We start from the raw sequence: 12,328 nt of genomic DNA, 5'->3' as shown, positions 1-12,328 counted from the left end.
TTATCAAATTAAACAAAGTATCAAAGTAACAAGCAACTTACATAACACACAACCTCGCCCTGGGGACTGGGGGGAAGCACAATCCTGGAAGCATAATTATTTTGCATTTGGACTATTTTGAACCAAGTTGCTACCTTGAAATTTTGACTGGATGCCTTTAGGGAAAAGGAGGTGGGGTGGTGGTGGTTGCCCTTTGATCGCCTTTGCCTCTCAACAAAAGAACTAGAAGTATCAATTTTCAATCAAACGAGTCTCCTCCAAAGGTAGTACAACCATCCCTTCCACAAAGACCTTATATGTTAACAATGGGCAGCTTACGTAAGTTATAGTCCTTGCCCTGGGGCTATGGGAGATTTTTCAACTCCCAGGTTATAGTTATTTGAATTTCGGACTATTTTAAACAAATCGGCTATTTAAAAATTTTGATCGGATGTATTTGGAGGAAAAAGGGGAAGTGGGAGGATGAGGGTTACGCTCCAAACACTTTTGACTCTTAAAAAGAGCACAAGAAATAAAAAAGGCGGGGAGAGGGGACTGGTTGCCGTCCGACTACTCTAGACTTTTAAAAAGGGAGCTTTGAATTCTAGATAAAATGAGCCTTCTTCGAAAACTATACAACCACCCCTTCCATAAAAATCTTATATGTTTAGAATTGAACGCTTGTACTTACAGCCCTTGCCATTGAGACTGTGGGGGTTTTGTCAATCCCAGAGACATAATTACTTGACCTTTGGTCTATCCTGAACGTAATGGCCAATTACAAATTTTGACCGGGTGCATTTGGGGAAGAGGGCGTGGGGGGACAGGTTGCCCTCCGACCACTTTTGCTTCTTTTTAGGGCACTAGAACTTCTAATTTCCAATCGAATGAGCCAACCCCTTATATACCCTCCGTATAAGAAACTTATATATCCCTGGTGTATAACTTACACCACTTGCCCCTGGGCTCTGAGGAGTTGTGTAAAACCCAGAGTTTTATTTATATGATATTTGGACTATTTTAAACAAAATGGCTATCTCAATTGGAGAAGATTTGGAAAGGGCATTAGGAGGGGGAGGTCTAGTTGCACTTCGATCACTTTTGTCTCTTAAAAAGGGAGCTAGTACTTTCAATTTGCAATCGAATGAGCCCCCTCCGAAGTTTATACAAACATCACGTTCATAAAAACCTTATAGGCCCCCAGGTCATGGCTTTCAACACACGCCACCGGGGTTTGGGAATTAGTGTCGACCCCGCGAGTTTTTGTTATCTGATCTTTGAACTATTTTGAACAAAATCGTTATATCAAAATTTTGATCGGATGCATTTGGGGAATAGAGGGCATGGAGAGGGGGTCTAGTTGCCCTCCCATCACTTTTGGCTCTTAAAAAGGGAGCTGGAATTTTCAAATGAGTTCCCTCCGAAGTTTATGCGACCAGTCCTTCCTTAAAAACCTTATATACCCATGTTCTCTTGGGGTTTGTGTTGACCCAGAAGTTTTTTTTTTATCTGATCATTGAATTATTTTCAACAAAATGACTATCTCAAAAATTTTATCGGGTGAATTTGAGGGGGAAAGGACGAGGAGGAGCTACTTTCCCTTCGTTTACTTTTTTCTCTTAAAAAGGGTAGTAAAAGTAAAGATTGCCAATTGAATGAGCCCCCTCTGAAGTTCATACAATCACCCTTTCTATACAAGTGCCCCTGGGAAAAAATAATAATAAGTAAATAATAAAACATTAAAGTCTTAAGGCTTCGCTGAGTCAGGCAATGCTGTAACATCACCTCTGACGGCTGATGCAGTGAAGATGTCAAAAGTAGAATCGCAAAGGACCAGTGTGTATTTTTCACAGTTAAAAAAGGTTTGTAAGAATAGTACGACAAGTTACCTGCAGGGGTGTCATTTCGTCAAGATCCTAGGGGGGGGGGGCAAAGTTGAAGCCGATTTTCCCAAGTCAAGGGAAAATGACCAAGTGAAAAATGAAAACAAATCAAATAGTACCATAAAGGCAAGCGTATGCTAAAGAAAACCGATCTATTTCTGTGGATGCTATAATTATATAGATCTATCTTAGTTTTAAGGTAGGCCTTATCTTAATTTAAGAAAACCCTTTTCGGCCAGCCGTTCAGGACTAGACAGAAAGCAGGTCGTCAACAGTTTGGATGGGAGGACGTCGTAAAGAAAGATTTAAGGGAAATGGGAAATTGCTGGGAGGGTGTAAAGAGAGAAGCTTTGAATAGATTAGGATTGAGAAGGAGCGGGCGTAGCTGCATTGGCCTCAGGCAGCTTGGAGCTAAAGTGAGTTGTTAGCTCTTAGTTTTGACGGGATTTCCGAAGACGCTAAATTTCAGCAGGGGTTGGCAAACTGGGCTCTAATGGGAGAAGTTACCCCCAGTCCCATAGCAAATTACACCCAGGTTTACATGGCAAGGTGTATTACTGCGTGTTCCGGCAGTTGTGGGATGGGACGAGCGGGCTCAAGCATTCTGCCTCCGTCGCTAACGTCCGTTTGGGAAATCCTAGATGCATCTCAAAATGGCGCACGGATGAACCGCCCTTAAACGGTCTACCCGAGTTTAAGACAGCTCACGTACCATGGTAACCGATGCCATGGGGAACCAACGTCAACGAAACTCCCACGAAATGTCATGGAATGGTGTTGGAACAAAGCAAAACCTATGTTACGGCGTCCCCGGCAGGCGACAGGTCAAGGCAACCAGCAACCTTGACGAAAAGTGGCGAATAATTACAATAGAAACATCGATGAAGATGATGAAGAGAACTCTAGAAATCACGACTTGGAATGAACGTTCGTTAAAATTTGACATGACACAGGCTTTCACAGCCAAAAAATTACACCAATATAACCTAGACATCCCGTGGCTTACTAAAACCCGGTTGAATGGCAATGGTAAAAGAACAATTGGTGATCCAGAAACGGCAGACGTAAGCCACTTTTACGATTCTGGTTCTGGCGACAGCTCCGGGAATTATGGTGCTGAATTCGTCCTCAGTGACAAAATAAAATCTTCAATGTTGACATGGGATCCAGTTGCTCAAATTGTGAGAATATTGCTGCATGGACATCCTTTCAACGTTAGTGTAATAGCAGCGCGTGCACAAACACGGGACTCCCCTAACCATCCGAAACAACCATTTTTGTGACGAATTACAGGCGGTCCTTAGCATATTTCCAAGCCAGGGCAAATTTGTTATGGGGGAAGACTCCAATGCAAAGGGTAGAACGTCGTTCTGACCCGGCAGAAAATGGGAGTGTCAGACAACGTGGACGCGGAGAACGATATGTAAGAGGTAGATTGCTTCAGTTTGCAATACAGAGCAAGATATCCCTCATGAGCACTTAATTTCAACACAAACACACCCACAAGTTCACGTGAAGATTACGAGGTGGCCACACACTTTCATTACTCGGTGATTTAGTAATAAGGCAAAGACGGCGTTCCTTTGTCCCTGACTGTAGGATATACAGAGGGACAGATACTGGCTCACAAAATGGGTCTGATCACTGCCTTGCCATAGCCAAACTTAACCAGAAACTGTCAGCCAGGAGAATAACCCAGCCCACGAACAAATATGAAAAAGGAATCTACAAATCCCAGCAATTAAGGCAGTTTGATCTCGAGTTGAGTAGCAGGTTCCAATCTCTCGCCGTCCTCCAAGATCGGAATAACAAGTTGGACGCGAAAATACAGAACTATCATGGCAAAAATCAAAGTAGCAACATAAAAAGTAGCATCAAAGAGGCTCAGAGAACAAGTCAAAACTACAAGAAGTGGTGCATGGCAGAGACAATTCAGAAACTCAGAGACAAGTCGAAAGTGTCCCTAGATAGAGAAGAGTTCAAACAGCTTCGAAAGAAAACACACGGACAGCTAGGAGAGACAAGAACATAATGGGCTAGAATTAAAACAGAATTGGAGCAAGCTGTCCGAGGAGATGAAACCCCAAGATCAACACCAGATTCTTAAATACCTCAGGATAACAGAAAATCTTATAATTGAAAACATAAAGAAGACGGATGGTGTTATAATGACCGACGAATAAGAAAGAACGAATCGGTGAGCAAAACACTAACACAAAATCAGTGCCCCACTGGCATTTTCCCACCTACGCTTGAAGGAGTAATATAAGTCTTAAAATCACTCAAGAGATATAAAGGACCAGCAGAGTTAGATAAAGAAAGTAAATCCTTGTTTAATACACTCATGAACCTCCTCAAAAAGATCTGGGGCAGCGAGTGTTTCCTCCAAGATTGCAGAGACGCAACAATTATTCCTGTGCTCAAGGAAGACTACAGAAGCGACTAAAAAAATTTATCAAGGCATCCCGTTCATGTACATGGCCGGAAAGATTTTCATCATTATTGTCATAAACAGATTCAGAGGCAAAAGAGCGCAGAACTAAAAATCAAGCTGGCTTCCGCCAAAGAACAAGAAGCAAAGACATTTCCTCATTTTGAATCCTTACACGCCAGCGCTCTATCCATATCCGAGAAACCCTGACTATCTTTTGGATTTTATAGCCGATTTCGATTCGGTACTTTGCCCGCTACTATAGGAAATAGCACTAGAAACTGGAGTCCCGCCGAAAATAATGAACTTAACGAAAGTCGAATACAAGAACACAATTAGTGATATCCACGTGCATAGGGAACTCACAGGGCTCTTCGAAATAGCCTATGGCGAGCAGCTCAACTATACAGCTTTCTCGATTCACTTCAGATGCATAATTGATTGGATCTTCCCAAACTCCAATAGATTGGAATAAATATTTGAGTTGGGCAGCGGTGAGAAACTAAGGAATCTCGAATACACAGACAATAGAACTGCTAGCCCAAGCCATGGATATTAAGCAGAGAGTACCAAATAGCGGTAGCCTGATTGACTTGGCAATCAGTGTCCCCAAAACCAAGCAATTGTATACAGATAGAAATTCGTCAGTCACCATAAACGGAATACAGTTTGAAAAGTTAGAAGAATTCCGGTACTTCAGGTCACTGATATACGATGGAGCCTCGAACGAAATCAAGGCTAGAATAAGCAAAGCATGAAGCACTTTCGGCCAACTACGAAAGCCATTATGGTCCAGAAGAGAGATTAGCCTGAAGACCAAACTCTGGGTCTATATGGTATGTACTCGTCCAAATTGTTGCCTGGCCACTAAAGACAAAAGAAGAACGCTCTCTCGACATCTTTTGTCAGGGATGCCTGAAAGCTATTTGCCACCTCAAACTTAGTCAAGGGATATGAACGACATTCTAATGCAAATGTGCAGTCAGAAACATTCATTATCCGCTATCGTCAAGACCAGATGGCTCAAATGGTTTGGGCCTTCTTCTCTTGCTGTGTCATTTATCATGACACAGTAAAGACACAATTCGAGCCTTTGGGATGATTCCAGAAATACGGACAAAAATAGGACAAATCACGGTTGGAAATCCTCCACCCTCAACATCGAAGACAGTAGCAAAACATATCCATGGTACTGAGCCAGGCTGAACAGCCTGTTCCTAGACTCAAATAAAGTACTTTAAAGTAAGTTTGATGTTAAGAGCATTTTAAAAGATGGAACAGGATTATTTTTGCTTCTGAAAGGCTCAATTATCGAAATGAATCTCCTTACAAATGACATTAATTGTATATGATACGTTATGATACAACACAATTCTTTATCTTGAGAGTAAATACTTCATTACTCTTAGAATGTTATTGTTTTTATTTTAGAGCCCCAATAAAAGGAGTAAAATATTAAAATTTCAAATTTATTTTATTCAATCATAAGCACCCATAAGCATTGTTGTTTAAAAAACATTTTTCAGAGTATCTAACCACAACATTTGGGCTAAAATTTTTTTTTTTTTAATTTGTTTAGTTTTCTGATCCTGAATGTCCTTTTTTTCAAAACTGTTCCACAAGATCTATGTTGTTAGGAGTAAATACAATGTCTAATTTTAATATTTTATAGCTTGTTAAGAAAATATAGTATGCATATAATATATTTCAAAATAAAAGTTTTTTGAAAAAAATCAGTTGTTTAAAATAATATTGACAACAATATGGGAACAGTGCCAACGAATTTCGATGTTATATCAATCTAATTTTGAAATCATACTGAAAATAAATAAAAAGTTTACATTTGTTAGCTCTTTTCTGACACAACAAGATTTCTATCATCCGACACGATCGTCAATTTGCTTGTCATGATTCAGCATTTTCCTCCCTAATAGATTACTTTTCGACCAAACACACCAGAATTACGGAGTACAGGTCACGGCAGTTTGGCAAGCAAAAAGACACGCCTTTGACGAACCGTTTTTAAACAATAGTTTAAACAAGTTCAGCACTAATGTATGTATCCTGCAGGGAGAGGGATAGTAGACATTCTGGAAACACTGAGAAAGAGAGAAAAATCCAAACTTGGGAACCAACTGTTTATACAAGATAAAAAATGCTCGTATTGAAGACGTGCCAAAACCGAGGAAGGACTTATTAATTGAGATATGGAAAGTAACCAGGATTTTCAGTGATCGGTGATATTTGATAACAGTGTTTGATTTGAAAGGAACATTTTCCGATAAACGACTATCTCGATGAAAATAAACAAAAGAAAAGAAGAATCTATCTATTGTTATTCTTTTTTTCGGCTACTTGTGAACAAAGGTTAAATTCAGAAGATATCAGTTTGTGAAAGAAGAAAATGGTCGTCGTGTGTTAAATAGAGCTGCTTAAAACAATGACTTGTCATTCAAAAGGCATTTTGGCAGGGAAAATATTTTACAGGAAAGCTGAAAAATACCACTCACCGGCAATTGTTAGTCAAGGAGATGACGCATCAACCAACATCAACGGGTCAAAGGAAACTGATCTCCTTTTTTTTCAAACCAGTTTCTTTGTTAATTTCTTCGCTATTTTAGAAACCAATTTGGGCTATATATTTGCATATTAGGGGGGGGGGGGTAAAGTATAGCGGTTCTGCATGCAAAATGTGTTAGGTACACTTATTCTGCATACTATGAAGTAAGAATTCTTTTCTGACTTCAAATCACAGTAGATAGATGTATACATTAGAATCATTCCCTATCTCACCATTATACAAAGCCGGAACGAGATGCAAGTGCTCCGGAGAACGTTAAAACATAAGCGGCATTAGATTTTTTTAGTAGTGTAATGTTATTATTAGAGTTTTCAGAAATTACAAGTAGGTTGCAAAGTCTCGAATTGGTTTCAAAGGTATTTTGAGAAAGTTTCTGCGAAAATACGTGTTCCCGGATAATACAGACAGAGCACCAGATTCTGTATCGTGCACCCACCCATGCCGAAAGGTACAAAAGTGCTGAGGACGGATCCTAGGGTAGTCGACCATGCCGAGAACGAATATCGTAGGGCACATGTTCGCCGTTGGGGTGTTTCGGACATATAGGCCAAATTCAGCCTATAACTAAGTGTAACGATTCAGGATTTTTTTTGCGAGGTTTTGGGTTAAGGAATCGGGCATAATCTTATATCAATCGAAAAGAAGAGATATAGATCTACAAGAATATGGTTTTAAATTAAAAAAAAACACTATTTTTTCTCTATTTACTGTAGTTTCAAAATAAGTGCTGTACAATTTGACAAATATCTCAAAGAAAGGCTAAAAACTCGAAATTTCTTCAAGGTAACAAACTTTTTTTCATATTAGTAAAGATAGTTCATTCAAATCCGTACAATTTGAGCTAAAAAAAATATAACTATTTTTATTTTTAAAATGTCTGCAATTTTTTTGTAGTGTCACTGAAATGATCACTAGCCGTATCGTGAAAAGGGACCAAGTTTGTTTTTTTTTTTTTTTTTCAAAGGGTAGGAATACTTCAAACTTCTTAAATGTTTAAAATTTTTAACTTTTACTTAAAAATAAAAATGGGGTTTTAAAAAATTTTTAAATTTTTTTTTTTTTTTTTTTTTTTAGAATGGACGAATATATTTCCTGGTGTACTAAGGGGTCTGCAATTACCTTTTTGTGACCTGGATTGCTACTGATACGACTACAGAAAAGAATTCTGCTTCACACATGGATTCAGTCGGCGCACAGAAATTGTCTTTCTCGGCCTGCCCGTAAAATTGGGTTATAGTAACTGATTAGGGACCTGTTGTAGTTAAAAGTAAAAGGTACCAAATAAAACTTTCAAAATATACCTCATTTTCTTCTTCTGAGAATTCAGATGGGACAAGGTCAGAACCCTGCACGCCCTCCTCATTCAACGACAGGAGCATGAGCTACAGCATCTTTTCATTTTTCAGGACATGTTGTAATTTCCTTGCATCTTCCAATTTTGCATATGCAGTAAGCTTCAGCCTTGATGCTTCTTTACAGCTTGAGCCGACCGAATCTGCTCCCCTTTCAGCCATCTTCCATTTATGGAGGAGTGGATCTGAAATGATCGGCTGAGCCTGTACTGACGACAACATTATCCATGTAGCGAATATGGCTCTTCGTATGCATGGCTTGAAGGTTTCGTCAGAAGGTGGTAGTCTTCTCACATCTTGTTTCAAGCACCAAATGTAAGCACTTACACTGGCCAGTGAATTAAATCCGGCCTGTTTACCGCACATTTCAATGACCAGGGATTTTGATAGGTCGTAAACGTCTCTAAACACATCGTCTGAAAACTTCCCTTCTGCATCTTTGATCCACACCGTCACAGACACCATTTTTTAGACTAAAGTTGGAAACGCCACGGTGTTTAAGAAAGAAGCTTTCCCGATGTCGAAAAATAAGTTAATTGTGTCATACCCTGACAGACAGTGCACGAACGGTAACATAATATGCTCCTCTTTGGACAAGTGGACTCCATCCGCCAGCTCGTGTACAGGGATAATGTAAGTCGAAAACTTCAAGAAAAGTTCACTCAGTCCCTCAGCTTGAAGCTCTTCAAAATAAGAATATAGGCTACTGCCACGTCTTTGTTGTTGGCATACACAACCATTCTACAAGCGTAACGGCTAGCGTACTTGACATTTGTCATAAGGCGGTGGTCAGCCTCTTCGTGGCTGGAGGACAAGCATTCCTCGTAGTCACAGTGTTCTGGTAAAGTTGGACTGCAGCCACCCTTGACGAGAGACACTTTGAATCTCTCCTTGAACCCACCTGAGAGAAAAAGGTTGAGTGTGTTCGGAAGCTGATCACCCATCTGCTCCTAGGTTTCATACAAAATTTCGAGGAGCCAGCTTTTAGACGCTGAACTTGAAAGTACGGCATCCCATTCTTCAATTGTGCTGAGTGGAAATCTGGAGGTTTTTCCTTTTCCCTCGTCTGAGTCTGCATGCTGATTTCAAGGAGATCGACTCTCCGGTGTTCGTGAACTTTCCAAACAGTCCGTCGTACTGATATGCGACAATGTGGACTTCAGAATACCCACTGGAAGATCATTCAACAACGACAGAAGCAATCTTTCCGTGAAGGATTTGACTCTTTCATACCTAGTAAGCTAATACGACCTAATCTTGGACAATAGGTCAATGATGTGTACTGTAGCTGATGTTGTTTCTTTGGATTTCAAAGTCACCAGCCAAGCTGCAAATCTTTTTTTTTTTTTCTTAGCCAGTCCAACAGCACAGCTTTGTTCCCCGTCCTCATTTTCCAGCCAGAGGTTGCCTTGGTTGATTGTTACGAAAGATATTCAAAAATGGATGGAGGGAAAAGGAAGAATCTCTTTAATGAGGATCTTTGCAACTGCTTTCTCCTTTTCTTTGCCGTAGCTCAGCTGAGCAATAATGATTCTCTTCAAAGCTGTTACTTCAGAGCTCAGAAGATCGGTTCTAGGGACATCCTTCACTTTTTGAGTTTTTATCTCTGAAGCGAGAGTTCGGAGTGCAACCTTTTCCACATCATCTTTCCTGTTGCACAGAAAGTCCTCAACCACCTCTTCTCCTTTTGTGGCTACACCAGTAACACCAGAAACAATCTTCTCATCGTCCACAACTTCTGACAGCATAATATTCACTAGTTTGAAGTCCATACTGCTAAACGGATTGCGATGTAGTGAAAATGTCTCGAACTCTATCTCACTAAAGTTGTAATTGCGTCGTCGTCGACTGATTGTCTTCGTGATGTTTCAGTGTTTCTGTCAATACGTCGACTACTTTCAGGAAACCATTGCTGATGGCAGCGGAAATCGGTAAGGTAAGAATCCAAGCTTCAGTCTGTCTCTCATCCATTTGTTTTCCTATTATTCCAGCCGTCGTCTTTGCATCCTTTTCACTGTATATTCCAGTATCTGATCGGACCAGGTGGCCGCGAATCTGGTGTGGATTCTCCTCACTGCAAAGTATCCTTGATATAAGAGCTGCTCTGAGGAGCATGTAGTGCATCGCGAGACTTAGACTTGACTTTATTAAACAAGAAACGATATACATAAATCTTATACAATGGAGACAGGGAGGCAACTCGTTTTGTCTCCTTTAACAATAGAGAGAAAAAGAAGAAGGAATTACACCTCAATGACTCACACAGAGTACATAGAGAAAGAGAGAGAGAGAGAGAGAGAGAGAGAGAGAGAGAGAGAGAGAGAAGCGGGAAAAAATTGATTCATGGAGACATGGATGGGAGTTATAAACTAATTTATGAATAAATCACTTTACATTCAGTCCCCGCTACTATGGGCAGAAAGAACTATCTCTTTCAATTTCTTTTTATATGTATAGAGTGATGGTGACTCACCTATTAAATCAAATAGTTTCTATTCATTGGCAATCTCAAGAAGTTGATATCTTAAACTTGGTCTTGATTTCTCATTTTCAATAAAAGGAAAATGAAACTTTTTCCTTGCTCTTGATAAATGGCTATGTTTATTTTCAACCAAGAATTTCATATTATTGAAAAAGTTATCCCTACACTGGATTTCTAAAAACCATATGCCTAGAATAAGGTGAAAAATCTGTTGTAAATGAAAAATATCAAGAAATAAAAAAAGATGGTGTGGTTTCAGATAATTCTTTTGTCCTCCTAGGGTGTGTTAAAAAAAGCTCCAGGATTCTTATTGACTTGTTTCGGACAATTTGGAATCTTCGTAAATGTGAATAGAATGTAAACATCCAAACGGTCGGGCAATATTGAAAATAGCATTCAACTAATGAAAAATACACTTTTCTCATTATTTGGTAAGGAAACAGGAACTTTACTCTATGCAAACAACCGAGATTCCTGGACACTGCAGCCTCAAGTTTATTAATATGTGCCTTAAAAGACAGAGTTGAGTCAGTGTAGGAGTAGATACCTAAATATCTAAATAAACCCGCTCTTTTTATGGAGGAAGTTCCAATAATAATAGTTTTAAATGACACATGCTTCACTCCTCTAAAACTTCTCCCAAAAACCACAAATTCCGACTTCTCTAGGTTAGGTATTAATCGATTATTATGAAACCAGGAATTTACATTAAAAGCAACAGTTTCGAGGGCCACTCGTAAGTCCTCCTCGCTGCCAGCCTTCAAACTAATTGCGATCTTTTGAGATCGAAATGAGAGCATCGGGTGTTTTCATTTTAGCTAGTGCTAGAAGTGCTTTCATTTTAACCAGTTTTGTATCCTGACAATGATTTTGCACCATCTGTACAAAGTCAAACGCAATTATTCTACAATGTGCCTTTTTCATTTGAGAAAAGTGTCAATTATATAAAAGTTTCAAGGGATGTGGCTTTTCTAGGAATACTTTTGCAAAACAAAATCTTTGATTATATTATTCATTTCAATATATCAAAGATATCCAAATAAATTTGGGGTTGTAGGTTCACCCCTAAATGGAGCATAAACCAGAATCTATAACATCTTGCTAGTTCTACCTTGAGATATGGAAACTACCTATTTTAATGCCTATTATAAACTACCTATTGCAAATTACTATTTTACCTATTAAACTATTAGTTAGGCACAAATTAACTAAACTACAGATTGCTAAATCTACCTATTTATTGTTGATCCCGGTCCAGTAAATTCCGCAGTTTCGAAAGGGTTAAGATATTTCGCGTGACTGTATAGTTTTAATTTCATTTAGTTTTTTGTCAATTCTGGCTAATACTCCTGCTTCCCCATAGAATAGTCCATGCCTCCCTGGGGAGGCACGCCTCCCAGTTTGGAAAGTGCTGCCCTAGTCAATGTTTTGAGCCACAGTTCTAACAAACCGATCACGTCCCATAAAATAGCTGTTTATCTGCTTAAACAGCACTAATTAACTGGTGTTTACCTTTACTTTGGCAGTATTATATCATCACTTCAGGGCCAATGACTTTCTATTTGTCAAGGAATGATTAATTCTACCTTCTGTCACGTGATGAAAAAAAAAAACTTCCCG

At 39.3% G+C, this 12,328-nt stretch overlaps 1 protein-coding gene across 3 annotated transcripts in view; it reads right to left on the bottom strand.

Moving 5' to 3' along the window:
* The window catches only part of LOC136027242 (GTPase-activating protein CdGAPr-like), a 225,586-nt gene that overhangs the window by 174,408 nt on the left and 38,850 nt on the right, over positions 1 to 12,328 (bottom strand). The window lies entirely within an intron of this gene.

Source organism: Artemia franciscana, chromosome 5, assembly GCF_032884065.1.
Source record: "Artemia franciscana chromosome 5, ASM3288406v1, whole genome shotgun sequence".
NCBI classification, from domain to species: Eukaryota; Metazoa; Arthropoda; class Branchiopoda; order Anostraca; family Artemiidae; genus Artemia; species Artemia franciscana.
The sequence above is the reverse complement of the archived record's forward strand: the minus strand, read 5'-3'. Positions and strand labels throughout refer to the sequence as shown.